This window comes from Drosophila sechellia, chromosome 2R (assembly GCF_004382195.2).
Source record: "Drosophila sechellia strain sech25 chromosome 2R, ASM438219v1, whole genome shotgun sequence".
NCBI classification, from domain to species: Eukaryota; Metazoa; Arthropoda; class Insecta; order Diptera; family Drosophilidae; genus Drosophila; species Drosophila sechellia.
Genome location: NC_045950.1, coordinates 4,584,118 through 4,597,728, shown reverse-complemented (window position 1 = coordinate 4,597,728; position 13,611 = coordinate 4,584,118). Strand labels below are relative to the sequence as shown.

Sequence of the window (13,611 nt, the reverse complement as noted above, 5' to 3'; positions counted from 1 at the left end):
TGTAGGATCCCTCATCGCAGCGCAATGCTGTTTTGTTTTAAGAAAGTTCAGGTCAATATCTTATTGTTTTAATAGAATGAGGTAATATACTTTAAGTATATATAAAAGTATATATATTATAAGTTTATAAGTAAAAGCTATCGGCCTACGTTTTAGTTAAATGTGTGCCAACTGTACACACACGTTTGATAATTATATTTGAAAAACTCGATTATCTAACATCTAGCTCTGGCCGCCGGCCAGCTTATTAAAAGGTTAAATATCTTTGCATTGAACTCGTTATCGCAATTGCCGTCGACGATATCGTAATATCGCAAAAGTCCAATCAACAAAAGTATATTTATTTAAATGAGTCTAAATTACGGCTCATTGAAAACGAATTGTAGAGAGGCATTCTATGATTGGAAATCAATATGGAAACAAAAGCGGAACGAATACGTAAATTAATAAAATCAGAAATCAGTGAAAACGGCCAGTAAATGTTCAATTTATGTGACAATAATTGAGGCAGGCAGTGGAACTATGACGACAATGAGCCGCGGAGGGGAAGAAAATAAAGAGAAATAACCAATCAGGGCCATATTAATCAATCTTTAATGAAAGTAATTTAAATGTGTTAATTTTTTCAACGTTCCACTATTGTTTTGCTGCTGGTGGAGATTTCTTGGAAGTTGAAGGAGCCAACAGCAAAGTATGCCTCTAGATTTCCTCCAGTGTCTTCAATTAAATGAGGCGTCATAAATGACGCAATCAAGACTTACTATGCTCCTCAATTATGCCCCTGCCTGGCCATAATGCCAATTAATCAACTGCGGCAACACAATACATATTTATTAATAATCAGTAAAAATAATTTAGCCAATTAACAGCAACAACATTCCATGCAGCGTCGACTCAGAAATCACAGAGAACTCAATAGCTCGCAACATGAAAACCTCCGCTCTGCGTTCTTTGTCGGAATATTTCCAATACTGTTGCAACTAGCCGCGCTTGTGGAAAGACATTTTTGAGTTTGACAGATTTAATTATTGTAAATAAAATACGAACCCAGCCAAGCAGGCCAAAGGGGTAATTAAGTGAAGTGGCATGAGGGCTGCTGCGCCGCATAAAAACCGCTAAGTTTGTTTATTCGGTTCTCCAAATTGATAGACTCTTTGATTGTTCACTGCCAAGAGAAAATGCACACTCGTATAATGTTCGATTTCAGCTTGCCAGCTGGAAAATTTTCAAAGTAGCCGGGGTAATAAATTACTATAGATAACTAGATGGATTGAATGCGAAACCAAAATGAAAAAGGCAGGTGCTGTGATATTACACTAAATATTTGTCAAAAACCATATTTGACAATATAAATGCAATTTGGGACATTTGGTTTCTAGCCAAAAAAACAAAAAAAAATACTTAAATAAGTTTGTCCCTGTCTATAGGGCCAATCCAGAGAATTCCTATCTGACACATGTCCCCGCCGCAAAGCTGTCTGTCTCCGTCCGCTTTCCATCTGTCTCTGTTGCTCTGCTTTTGCCAGTCAATGGAAAATTGATCAGAAATTATTGCCAATTGAGCGCCAAAATCGCTGGCACACAGCACACATGCAAAGTGCGCCTGTATACACTGAAATTTGCGCTCATTTAGGCTCATAAATTGCAGTCAAGACATGGATATTCGAGTAGAAAGAGACGCAAGAGCCAGCGAGATAGAGAGAGCACGAGAGGGGGGAGGGAGAGGCAAGTATCGCATTTGGCATTCCTTTGCCAATAGAAATCAGCTTTGTTTGACGCTTTTTACATGCCAAAGTTGCCATAGTCGCAGTGGTATTGTTGGATATCTGCGGCTGTTACCGTTTATTAATTATACCAGCTCCAGTTCGCCGCGGCTTTATGGACTGACTGGGTCGTGAATTTGAAATTATGCTAAATTACATATGCAAGTGTTGATGCCGGTAATGAAAAGTCGGTCGAAACGCTTCGGATTGGCTGCAATCGCGGGGCAATTACACATACGCAGCGTTGGCCAGATCTATAATTGCCAGCAATAAAGCCGAGACTCATTTAGATAACTTATTCCTGTTCCGAGCCCCGCAATCTCGTGGTTTTTTTAATACCAGAAGTAAGGGAACGGGGCATGTCTTCCCAGTCGAATAAACAAACCCTGGCCAGAACACACACAAGCACACACACCTGCGGAGAGAGAGAAAATCAAGTCAGCGGCATAACAGAAGCCCAGCAGACAAAGGCCGACGTCACTCGAATATACAAATATACAGATATATACATACATATACATATATCTGGCAAGTGATGCGCGAAAAAAGCGGCCACAGGCGCCGTGACATTGCTGCCAACTTATGAAGTTGTAAGAGCCACTGCTTAGCAGCGTCTCGGCCATGGCAGAGAAACCAAACTTGGCCCAAACAGGCGGCGCAACAGGCGGCAGCTGCGACAACCGCAAACACGGCCAAACAGCCAAAGCGACACAATCGGCCGGCGCCTCCACTTTGGCTAAGAGCAGCAGGCGCTCAGCACTCGGAAAACATCGCCGCATGGCCAACGGTGAGCGTGCGCGTCGGAAAAAGCTCGCCGGGAAAAGCCCCCCAGAAAACCCCCGCCCACTAGAGGTTGTGCTTATGCTGGCGCTGGTGTTGTTGTTCTCGGCAGTGGTGGTGGAGCTGGAGGTGGTGGCGGCGGCGGAGGCGGAGGTGGGGGAAAATCGGGCAGATGAAGTCAAACAGATTTGAGCAAGTGATTGCACAGGGGAGTGGAGTGATGCGGCGATAAAGTGCCACGAATGGGGCGGCTACTTTTAGAAGTAAGATACAGTAGTTTCTTTGGTGCGGTAATAAAAGATACTGAACTTAAGATATCTATATTCATGGCGATATAGTTAAATCAATCAATTATGATGAAGAAATCGAATGAAAGGGTGGACTAAAAATCTTAATAAAATGTCACCTTACCAGATGCAATATAAAAATGCTTGAGAATCAACTTCATCATATTAAGTTTGATCTATGGGGCTTAAAGTAGTTTGGTGGGTGCTCAAGCAAAAAAATGGGAAAGTTATAGATGCTTAAATAAACTACATTAACTTATTTTATTGATGCTGCACCTATTTTATTATTAGTGATTTATGAATCAAACAAAACAAAATTTAATCTTTATAATCGTAATGTATCTGAAATAAAGATTTTTATTTCTATTTTCCATTCAGTTTCCACTTAAAACTTGCAACTTGATCCCCAAAGAGCCGCCAAGTGCACTTAGCAAACACTCAAGATTTTCCCATTTAACACACATTTTTCTGTAGACAACCACCCACACTTTCGTTCCCTCTCTTTCTCGCTCACCCCTATACCTAAAGTTAACAACCTCTATTAGATACAACCACTAAAAGAAAAATTACAGACACTTGGTAGACACACAGCAGAAGTCAAAAGGAAATACAAACAGCGTTACAAAAAAGGGAAACCTCATTTTTGGCAACCTTTTTCAACTTTGGCAAATCTTTTTGGAAAATAAAACACGACCAACTTGAAGAAACAGCACTCCTCACACCGATGTTTTTAACATATTATTTTGGCACACGACCCGGCAGAAAAAAAAGAAAAAGGCTGTGGCACACTTGTACCGTTGATGGGGAATGGTGAAATGGGGGAGTGAGTGGATGGATGAAGGGACTCAACAGGTTGCTTCTGTCGCCATCCTCAGAAAACTTCCTTTTTCTATGTGCAACTGTATGGGTGTGCCTGTGTGTGTGTGTGTTTTGGCCCTTTTTGTGAATGAGCTCATAAAACGTTTTTCTTTTCACAGCGCCCGGGTGTTGATGTCGTCGTTGTCGGCTGTCGGTTGTCGTTTGTAGGTTGTCCCACGTCCGTCCTTCCGTCCGTCCCTTTTTCAGGACTGGCGACTGGCGACTGGAGACTGGCGTGCGCCCCAAGTTGCTCTTTAGTTTTCAATTTTTTGCCTTTCAGCTCGGTAGCTGGCTTGGCTTTTGTGCTGCCTTTGGCCCAAACCGACGACCGGGGAGCTGCCTTTGATAGTCTCGGTTTGGGCCAGTCCGCTGCTCGTTTTGATTAAGTGCGAAACAATTAAGGCGGCTACTTCTGCTGCCGCTGCTGCTGCTGTTTGCGTAGTTAATCGGGCCAGGGTCACCACAGGCGGAGTGTGGAGGGTCATAAGGTGGCACGACCCCAAAACAGCTGCTCTGGCTAACCGAGCTAACTGCTTGTGGTTGCTTTGACGAGTGTGGAGGGGTGTTTCGGCACTAATACGGATAAAAATAGGTTATAGCTACGTTATAGATGAGGGAGGAGACTAAACAACGAAGTTATATAAAAAAATTGTAGGAATCCATGATAAAGGTGGTTCATCAGCATGATGCACTGCTTTGCATAGTGCGGCTTACAGTATCTTTTCATATTATTTAGTTGCCTCAATAATTACCATAATTTATGTAGATCTCTTACTGGCAATGTGAAATCGTATCCGTCGCAACATAATGTTTCTTTCACACACCAATCAAACATCTCATTAGCAACTAAACCAACCGTCCGTTGCAAGAAAATTTTTCGCCCTGGGCCTTATCACACTCCGGCTGCCAACACCAAAGCCAGAACATGATTCCTTGCCATCTGCTCTCCGCAGACTGCTTAGCCACTTTAGCCATAAAAATATAACACCTGCTTATCTCGAATGCCACCCGGGCGGCAAAGCCCCCAGAACCCCACAAAACCCCCCGAAGAGCAAAGCCACAAGCCTGAAGGCAACCGAAAACATTTCTCAAAACGAGGCTAAACGGGATGGCAGTACTGATTTGGGGTTGGGGGGCTGGAGCACTGGCCGTGGCGATGGGGAGGAAATGGTGCGGGCACTGACCTAACCCCCCGTAAATGCTTGAGCCAACAAATACCGTAAAAACACTTATACGGAATTCCTCAACGCCTGGTAAACCAGGGCTGGGGCGTAAAGTCCACCCCATGAAGCAGAACAGGCAGCCCAGACCCACAATCCGAAATTCAGAGAACAAAAAAAGAGTGGCACAAGCTAACAGAACGAAAGCCAGAACAAAGTTTCGAAAGTCGCTGCCAAGTGCCGACGGCAAATGGAGACGTAACCCAAACTCCGGCAGATCTTGGGAAACATTTAACGGATTTTCTGAGGGGGCGTTAGTCGTTTTACATGCATTATCCTGGCCAGAAACCAAAAGCGCTGGAAAAAAGTGTTGACATTAAAATAATAATTTTAATTGCCTCAAATAACACAAAGGTCGGCGGTGACCCTCGGACAAGGATGCAGCACAACCGTACGCTGGGAATGTGTGAGCGGGGTCTGTTCAAACACAAAGGGTAATTAACATTTTTCTTTTCGTCCGGGTCCTGGCCAAAGGATAAGCAGCTTGTTTAGCCCGGCCAAAGTCAAATGAGCAAAAAAATACAAATGGCAACGGAGCACAAAAAGGACCCGGCACACACATTACGTGGGTTCGTATGGGAGTTCCTTTTTTGCGGTTTCGCATTTGGTTTAACTTAGCTGGTAAGTACACCCCCAGGTTCTTGGGTGGCCCTCCGGATTCTGGAATCTGTATTCACGTTTCTGGATGCGGGATTCAGGATTCAGTCGACCGCCTTTCAACACCTTCAACAAAGCGTGAATTAAGTGCTCGAGATTTTCTACACTTAATACAACGAATTTACAGCGGCTCCGCGCAACATGTGGCATGCCCCTTCGCTCGTCACCCTGCCTCGCCGCACTCCTCACTCTGTCGAGCTAATTGCGCAATTATCTCGATTTGTGGAACATCTGTGCAACTGTGTCGCGTCTCATTAAGTGCGATCTGACTGCTCAAATGCCCAGAGGGCCGTGCAGACGGACAGTTGGAGAGAAATTTTTTAATTGCATTTAATTAAAAATAAGTTAACGAAAAACACTGAAACGAAACATTAAATTAGCTGAAACCTAGACCGAAATTCCTGATCTGCAAAGTGGAATTAGTGGTTGACTGTGGCATACTGTCAAGCTTGGTGATAAATCCATCTAAAACTGTAATGGGGCTCAATTTCAATGTTATCCATAGTATGGGATAAAAAAGATATAAATATATCTTAGCATTCTCAAAGTAAATCAAAAGAAAATGCTAATTCAATTGATAAGTAAGAAAACGTTTGAATTGGAATACTATTATTTTTCTAACCCTTGGAATCAATTATGCTTCAACCTCGAATTTGTCTATCGGCATAATTACCCAAACACGACAGAGTCGCATTACAGCTATCGTTTATCTGGCATCTTTGACAATCCATCCATCAAGCATGATTGAATCCACAGAACAACCCCGAATTTCCGAGTTTAGTTCCTCGGCATTCCATTTCCATACTGCGGTACACGCAATGGCAATGCGGTAAAGTAGTGTTTTTAATGGCTAATTGAGCAAAATAGTTTATGGAATGGAATTAATTATAGTGTTTCATGTTTTCGGACTACGAAAATTCGGCCTGTTTCACTTAGCTCCTCATTGTTCACGCAAAAGCATAAATTGTTTAATTGCTAATTAAGAATAGGAAACGGGCAACAAACGATAAATGTAATGAATTAGAAGGCGAATCGAAGGCAGTTGACATTATTTCAGTTCTAGCGTGTGACAATTCGCATTAATTACAAGAAATGCTCCAAAAAATAAGCCATTAAGCGGGACCATTCGACTATATAGACGATTTCGGGCGGTGGTGGGGGATTTGAGGGACTCCGAAATGGCGAAATGAAAGTGCGGAGATCCCCCGACTTGCCGCATTTGGCGTGTTTTAGGCTGCTGCCGCAGTTGCGCTGCTTGGACACTTGTGACATTTTCTTAATTGAAATGATGCGCGTTCGTTGATAAAATTTCGTTGCCTCCATATACGAGTACGTGCTCATATAAGTACGGAGCCACTTGGACACTCTCCTGCACGTTTTGCTGATGATTATTATTACTCTTCATTATTGTTCATTATTAAATGAGCGGCGTGTGTGCGTGTCTTTCGCTTTTGTGTAGGCTTTGTGGCATGCGCGGCATGCAACATCTTATTTTGGTGGCTCGGCGAAAAGTGAGCCAATCCTCGCCAGATCGTCTCCAAATGGAATCGCTCAGAGAAGCGATGTTAAGCGAAATAATTGGGGATAGTATAAGCACGCGGCACTCGGGAATGCGATCTTTGTCCCACATTATTAGTGCAAACAATGCAATGTACGAGTTCTAATGCTAATTTAATAATAAACATATTTATTAAATTTAAAAAGAGTAAGGAAAAGTCGCTTTTATTTCAAAATCTACGAGTATATACATGAAAATTCTAAATGTACCTAAAACGATATCAGTTGTGTATATCTTTAGATAATAAACAAAATACTTTCATAAATAGTCATGCGTTATATACAAATACAAAATCTACAATGATATAAGTATTTTATTAATTTTTCTGAGCTATCTTTTTTTATGATAAAGGAGCTGCCCACCTGAATGTACGAACTTAAGATATCAATAAGTGGGTTGTTCTACTGATATTCAAAATAATCGCATGCATTTCCCTTTGAATCACCTTATGGTCGGCTGGGCAATGCATTTTCGATTGCAATGGCAGTCGGAGAAACGCACTTCCTGCATTTTCGCCACCCTGCCTGTTTTAGGGCAATAAAATCTCATTTCATGTGTGCGCAAGTTTGCAAATTGGCCACACATCAAAAACACAAGAGAAATCCTTTCAAGATGCCCGGCCCGCCCCGAACTCGCCACATTTGGCCAACTTCAATGCCTTTGCGGGCATAATTATTACTTTAATTATGCTTAATTAAAAGACCGCCCACCGGAGGCGTGGCCGCGGCAGCTGTCCAAAATGCACGGCACATAATTAAGCGTTTTGCTTTGCGGATTTTCTTTCATTCATTTTTACGATTTGCCTACGTAAAGTGACAACGTGACGCGATCGTTGGATATGTGTATCTTTTCTAGTTTTTTTTTTGTTTTTTTTTTTTGCGGGGCTACGGGGGAAATTGCAATTCTGCGCTGGCTTTTGGTTGTTTTTAATGAGTGTGTGTGGTGTGCGGTGTGCGGTGTGTGTGGTGATCGCCTCCTTGTTGATTTGTCCGCAGTCGGTTTGTTGTTTTCCCGCTTCTGGTGCCGCTGCATTTTTATGCGTTCGTCATCCGTTTGTCATAAAAAAGAAACATCCACTGCAGCAACATTTAATTTTTAATTTAATATCTAATCATTTTCTGTCGTCGTTGATTTTCTTTTTCACAGCTATTTGTGCATTAAAAGCTGTCGCGATGCATTTGGTCACTAATGGGTTTTTCTAATTTGCCGAGAGACTGCCACTTCGCATAGTAAAAATCCTTCAGTCAATTTAATGAGATATTTCACTTTCGCAATCAAAGGAAGCCGAAATCGTAAATATTAAGTAACTAACATTCATCGCAAGTAGTAGATTACAATTTGAAGTGGAATGAAATCAAAGGCATTTGTCGGATCGCAGCCTATAAAATGCCGACGGCTTTTTCTAAACACTTTGGATTTGACGCATAGATATCACTATTTTTGAACACTGGACTTAGCTTTAAAAAAAAAATTTGTTTATAATTAAAGAATTCAAATGTATATAGAAACCATTTAACTGCAACAGTACTTTCAGAGTTGGTTGTTGCATAATATGATAAGGAATTTAAACGATCATTTTATGCAACATAAGTTACTAAATAAAACAAATTTCAAGAAATACAATGCATACTGGAAATGTATGATATTACATATATCATACATCATTTATATACATATATATAAATGGAGATCTTTAAAATCATGCGTAAGATATCTAATGTAATTTGTGCAACGAAACCCGCTCAAGTACGTGGAAACCTTAAAGATAAATGCAGCTCATTGGAATGTCATTCCAGAGTTTGGCCAATGCATCTGTGGGGGCCAATGAAACTGCGAGCCCAGTTAATTCTCGCTAAATAATTGCCGGCGATAACGAGGCGTGTGTAACGTGTAGTTGGGAGCAGGGCAATGGCAATAGCTACCTCTGCTTGGCAACGACAATGGAGCAGGCAACAAAGAGGCTAAATTCTGTATTAATTTGCAATTAATGCAGCTAATTATATTTAATTAAATGAGCGGGCCACGCTAACAATGCACTGCATAGATACGTTTTCTACTCGTCGGATGCGGATGAGGGAGGGGCGGTGGGATCAGCGGGATCGCTGGGATCGGTTGAATCGGTGGAAATCGGTGGGGCAGCAGGGATCCAAAGTGGGGCTGAGGGGAGGGGAATCCAAGCAAAGCTTGGGCAGTGGGAAAAATGTAGCGCAGGTTGGTGCGGCTTTGAAATGAAACTGATTATTACAATTGTTGTTACGCCTGCTGGCGCTGTTGTTAGTGCGAATTGTGCGCCGCTGCTGCTGTTTATTGTATCTCATAGATACGTTTAGATTATTTTTTGCAAAAATGACACTGAGCCACCGGCGAGTCAATTGTAATACGTTTTAGTAATTTTTCGTGGGGTGGCAGCAGTCGCAAGGCTCAGCACATTAAACTATTTATGTGTAGAGTTTCATTCTGATTTCGTTTTGGCGATCGTTTGATGAGCCTCATTGTTGCAAATTGCCACTGTCCACTGCCGTCGAGCCGTATTATTAGTTTGTTTATGGCTATTTATTATATTTGGTTTTATTATTAGAACGTCGCAACTATTTTTGAGACCCTCGCCAAGTTTGCTCATGCACATGCCCCCATGCTCGTCATGCCGGTCCAGCGATAATGCTGATGTTGATAAAATTAACGTTAATTAAAGTTATTAACCGCCTGCAGCGAAATCGCATCAATTTATTGGTTTTTGCATACTACCATGTCAGGGTTGAGATTTACATAAAAACTGCATTTGGCTGTTTCGAGCAGTATTCGAGTGAGTGGAGTGCGTGAGAGGCTAAAAAGGTTTGATATTTCTAACTTGATAATGATGAGCACTACACTAAAATGTAATTTTTTTATGGCAACCCCATTATTTGGCTTACAATTTTGGCTTGAGTAGCTGCAATAATGTTCAGCCATGTAGATTTTTTAAGCTTTATAATAGCCGCAATTTATCATAATTATGTAACTGAAATTCATCCGCTAAAATTTCCAACCACTGACACAAAAAAATTTTTGAAAATGTATCAAATCAGGCAATAAAATATATTTTTGCCAATTTTGGAAAAGATATGTTTTTAACTTGACGTACACTTTAAATTAGTGCTTTCAAATTAATTTGATTGTGTGGAACACAAATTATAATAAAAAGAATTTTAGGAAATCAATAATATTTATGAAGAGAAATCTGTTTCTTTTAAATTGGTCCTCATAAAAGATTTCGAAGTAACAATGATCATGTAATAGTCAATTGTATGATATACTTTTTCAAACATATTATTTCATTTGAAATTATTATATTAACTAATCGTCACAAGAGCTGAAATCAAATTCTAGAGATATTTACCGTTATTTAGAGATTCGCAAGCGGTTGCCAAAATCGACGAAGATGTTTTGATGTTCCACTAGGTTTTCTTGAATCCTGTTTTTCATTCACCTTTTAGTGGTCGTTTGGTTTTGATGTGTAATTTCTTAACTCTTATCACAATTGAGCACTGTATTCAAAGTATTCATGAGTACCTATGAGTAACAACGAGTATCTGACAGATGGTTATCACCCACGCACTTGAGATGAGACGATCGCAACGCGCCAAAAATTCGGAACTGAGCAGTTTCGAAACGGTTTCAAAAATCGCGGAGCAACGGCTGTACAAAACACATGGAGCTCAAAAGTTGCAGTGGCAGCTGTTAATGATGAATCGTGGGCACACGCCGAAGTTTATTGGCTTGGGTATTGTATGTTGCACTTTGGTTGTTTGTTTGTTGCACGAGTCGAGGGGCGTCCAATGTGGCCGTTCGATGCGATTCCGGTTCAGATCAGCCGTCGTACGTTCAGGCGCAGCGTCGTCCGTCGACTGAATGAACGTGTGGCGCACGAGCGGCGCTTTGGACCCCCAGCAATCGCAATCATCAGCATAAGTAGCAACAGCAAAGGAGCAGCAGCAACAACAGCAACAACATCGGCAAACACGAGCAAACAAAACGAAGGCGAGGAACCCGAAGCCGCAGCCCCAGCTCAGCGGGTGCGAGCGAGAGCGCGACCGGGGTCTCTCTCACTCATTGCCTTTCGTTCTCTCTCGCTCTGGCTCTCTCTGTCGCTCTCTCACCCACCCCCTAGCCCAAGCCCCACTGGCGGTGCAGCGACGCCAGCAGAGCGCCGACTGCGCAGGAGCAGCAACGGTATATATGCAATTTGCTTGGCGCTGTTAAAATAAAAATAATGACGTCATTAAGCGCACAAATGAGCGGCGCTGCTGCTGCAGTCGACGTCGACCGCGCCGCCGGCGCAGACTGAGCTTATAACTGTTGTTCTGAGAAGGAGAAACTGCACACTTGACGAAAGGCGAGCACTTAACGACGACGAGGCAGAGATAGAAAGAGAAGGAGAGCGGTCCGCGCGAGGGAGAGGGCGCGAGTGTGGGTGAGCGCTTTTGTGAGCGCATTTTGAGCATTTATTACAGCCAAACGTTGCACTTTTTACACCGAAAGGTGAGAATGCATAGATTCTACATACATATCTTCGGAGATTAGCAAAATAATATTCAAATTCTTAAAACTGAACTAATTGTAAATAAATTCTACAAATGAACTATAATTAATTATAATGGAAAAGTAGTAAGTCCGCATTGATTTATTATGCATTTTAATACTTATCGAAATTTTTGTCTTGTATTTATCGTCCCAATTAAGAGACTTAATTAAGATTTTCTTATTAAATGCGACAACCCCTTAAAACACACAACTTAGAATTTATTTTTAGCTTCAGAGGCAATTGTTGGATAAACCAAACCTGTGATATGCATCACAAGACGACTTGTCAAATGCCCCGAAATTTCAACCCAGCTCGACCCCTCGACAACTATTGCTGGGAATTAATAATTTAGGTCTCGATCCGCAGAGCAGAGCCAATGCCAAAAGCTCCAGTCACTCAGCTCGTTGGTCGAAACCCCACTCGAAACCCAGGACCCTCTCGCTGCCACTCCAGCCCTTCGTCCTCCAACTCCCACCCACCCACAATATGACGTGTGCCGTGTCCACTGAACCACACCCCTCCGCCCCTTTTGCAACGGCTTGAACCGCTTCCAGAAAACCGAAAAGTGCCAATAAATATGGAAACGTTTTGCCTTGTTCTGCCCACTCTTCCTCCCACTCTTCCACCCAATTCTCTGCCATCCCTCTCTGCCACGTCTTCTGCTCCTTCTTCGGCACTCTTTCATCTCCACTGGCAAAAACTTTACCAAATTCCTATTTAATTTGTTATAAGGCGGTTCTCACATTCAGTAAGATATAAACATTATGATAATTAGATCTAAATTACAAAACATTAATTTATTTTAACTTAATTTTTAATTTAACTGTAATCAAAACTATTTTATTCATTTAAAAATTGATCAATTGTATGTCGTTGCTTGATTGTTATATCTTTACTATACTATACTTTTATTCTATACTACTATACTATATCTATATCTTTTATTCTTCAATGATCATATGTACAATTTCTTGTTGATAAACACTAACAACCATAAATTTTCTAAGTGTATCCTTGCTCCTTGGCTACCTTTGCACTAATTCACATTTGATGTTTTGTTGTCTGCGCTTGTTGCCGTTGCCGCTTGCATTTTTCTGGTCAATGAGGTTACAGTCAAGTCACTAGACAAGCCCCGCCGCAGTCCGCCCCCCTTCCCACCCCTCCTCCAGGGGGCAGAAGATGCAGCAGCGACCGACCGGTGCGGTCTACAACCGGTCGAGGCTGTCGGTCAGTCGAGGCTGCCAAACGGGCTGCCCCTGCCGATTCCGTCGCCGTCTGTCCACCAGTCTAGCCACCCACCCGCTTCGACGACTATCGGAGGTGTCGATGACGTCGTAGTCGTAGAGTCGTCGTCTGGCTGAAAGCCCCTTGAAAACCCCCAAAGGCCCCAAAGTCCCGGCCAGCCTCCCCCGAAAGCAGAATCTGACTGCAACTGCCTACGCCATTTGATGATTTTGTTGTTGCCCCTCCTAATGTGATTTGCTAGGGTATGCACTTAGGCCTGCTCGGTCGTTTGGCGATTGCCCAGATTCCGAAGCAAAAATCATGCTCATGATCAAAAGGGTAGAGTACGAAGATCAACTCAATCCGAACGAGATCAGTAATACAATGAACTGGATTGCCTAATTTTGACCAATTTTAAACGTATAGCTATGCTGGTATTCTCATGTAATAGCAATGTGTATTACATATAAGCTGAATTCATGATAATTCCCGTAGAGTATTTCAAATTCGCACATCTTAAAAATGATTTGGTACGTTCGTTCGTTCTACTGGTGGCTTATTTTGTTTTTAGTAGCCAATTTTGGTCAATATTTAAGTGCCGCATGATTCTTCCACTTCGACGGGCACTTCACTGTTTTGTTACCCGGTGTCTAGGCCTGGTCCACATCTCCTCATCAACTTAATTTTAGGAATTTTCACTCGGA

General features: G+C 42.1%; 1 protein-coding gene across 2 annotated transcripts in view; it reads right to left on the bottom strand.

The window, feature by feature from the left end:
- Positions 1–11,018, bottom strand: part of LOC6608169 (alpha-protein kinase 1) — a 67,504-nt gene extending 56,486 nt beyond the window's left edge. For both annotated transcript variants that reach the window (XM_032716905.1, XM_032716906.1), the window contains exon 1: positions 10,499–11,018. The gene's annotated coding sequence lies outside the window, so the exon portion shown is untranslated. The remainder of the gene's footprint in view (positions 1–10,498) is intronic.
- Between the last annotated feature and the right edge of the window lie 2,593 nt (positions 11,019–13,611).